Here is a 2,454-nt window from a genome sequence, read left to right as displayed (position 1 = left end):
AAGAATATACTTCACTGTGACCTAGCAGCAAGGAATATATCCTAATTAATAATAATAATAATAATAATAATAATAATAATAATAATAATAATAATAATTAATAATAATGATAATAATAATAATAATAATAATAATAATAATAACAATTAATAATAATGATAATAATTAATAATTAATAATAATAATAATAATTAATAATAATAATGATTAATAATTAGTAATAATTAATAATAATAATAATAATAACGATGATGTATGTTTCTTAACTCGGTCCACACTTGTTAGTCTCAGCAGAAGGTGAGGTTAAGATATCTGACTTCAGTACTAGTAGACAGGAGGGGGTGCCCCTGACCAACAGACACTTAATTAATGTGAGATGGAGTCCTCCTGAAGTGTTTAATGATGGAACATTCTCTAAAGAAAGTGACGTGTGGTATGTACTATCCCGTTAGCTGTTTTTATTTATTTATATTTATTATTATTATAGGAGCTATGGTATTTTATTGTACGAGTTTGTTACCTCAGGATCTGTACCTTACGCTAACTTCAGTAACAACCAAGTGCAGACAAAAGTATATTTATTATTATTCTGTTGTTGTTTATTGTTTGTTGTTGTTGTTGTTTATGTTGTTGTTTATCTTTAGGTAACCGAGGGATATCGTTTATTACAGCCACCTTGTTGTCTTGATGAGTTTTATTCAGTAATGAGCAAGTGTTGGTCTGTCTCACCTGTTGATAGGCCAGGGTTCACATCAATAGTTTCACTCCTACTTAATCCAATGGAAAAAATGCTGGCAAGGTATCAACAGAAATAATAATAACAATAATAATAATAATAATAATAATGTATGCATGTACATGTACTTATGTTGTGTAGAAAATTTGAGCTGATTCCGATAAAGTATGGATTTTTTATGATTTTTTGAAGTTGGTCCAAAATTGGACTAAAAGCCCCTGTACTATTAGGGATTTTGGTCAAATTTTGCCAAAAATGAAATGGAGAAAATTCTTCACAAATTCATTACATTTTCTGATAAATATACTTGTACTGATGCTGTTGTTTTCATTATCGTAGTACAAGTGATGAGAGGCCATTGAGATATGTTAATAATTCAAGTGATGAACCAGCTGTTAGTTTCAGCACCGAGCGGAGATTATCAAAGAAGTTCAAAGTAAAGGAGCCTACTTATCAATCTGTGGTGACAAAGGTAAGCATGAGCTAATCGATTACTGAATTAATTGATGCATAGGGTGGAGGTCTTGTAAGAATATATACATCATTAGTTGCTCCATTCCATCCTCGTGTGGTTATAGTTTGCAATAAGAAGAGCTCAGTCTCTGATGTGGTCCAGCTGTCTCTTGTCAAGTGTGGTAAAGGGGATCTGGATCACAAGAGGTAGAGTGGTTATTATTATTAATTTATTAATTAATAGTTATTGCTAATAGTTATGCTATTGCACTACTTGATGATGTCACTGATCCTATCAAATATTTGGAATCTGAAGAAAAGATAATGACCATCAAAGGGAACATGTCACCAGTGGCCCAGTTTGTGTTGTGTGTTAAGACTCCGGAACAATCTCTGCTGGATGTAATCCTCTCCATTAAGAGCAACGTAAGCATTTAGTCATTTATTTATTTATTTTTGTATCCAATTAATTTATTTATTTATTTCTCTAGCCCTCCTACAGGAATGCTTTGGATTATAGGACCAAAGGTTACCTGGTGAAGAGCGAGTGTCAGCCATCAAACAACAGTCCCAGAGGAGGAGGAGGGGAAGGGAGTGCCTGGCAGAGGTACTGGTGTATCATTGATGGTTCGAGCCTGCTGTGTTATCTTGATGAAGAAGATGAAGGTATCAAACAGTTTGAGATATTCCTTGACTTCAGATCAGCCATTGTGTCTCTTACCACTGACAAGAAGAAGTGAGCTCACTTATATTAACTAATTAATTATTCATTACATTATATAGTGAGTACATTAAGGTTGAGATGACTAATAATGATGTGTATCTATTCAATACGATTGATAAGTTGGATACTCTCCGTTGGATAGAAGCTATTGAGGCTGCAACCAGACAAGAGCCGTCCCAGTTCTTATTGCAAGGTTCTTCAGGAGGTGCTGTAGTCTTTGCTGGATTTCTAACCTGCTCCTACTATCCATCCGTATCAACTAATGACCCAGTCACTTCAGTGGCGTCCATTAAACCAGGAGAAGGCCTATGTGATGTTCCTTTCAGCTATGGGAAGCTCTGGTGTGTGTTGAAATCCTCTGGTCTCATACAGTGTATGGTGGACAGTAAACCAGTAGATATAGTTCACATCATAAAGAATATGAATAAGATAAATGTGTATAGAAATGATGGTGGAGAATGTATAATAAAAATGACAAATAGTAATAGTGATGATTTAATAATGATTGCTGACTCAGCATCAGAGCATTATGACTGGGTGC

Source organism: Amphimedon queenslandica, unplaced genomic scaffold (genome assembly GCF_000090795.2).
Source record: "Amphimedon queenslandica unplaced genomic scaffold, v1.1 AMPQUscaffold_10944, whole genome shotgun sequence".
NCBI lineage: Eukaryota > Metazoa > Porifera > Demospongiae > Haplosclerida > Niphatidae > Amphimedon > Amphimedon queenslandica.
This window is presented reverse-complemented; position numbering follows the sequence as displayed.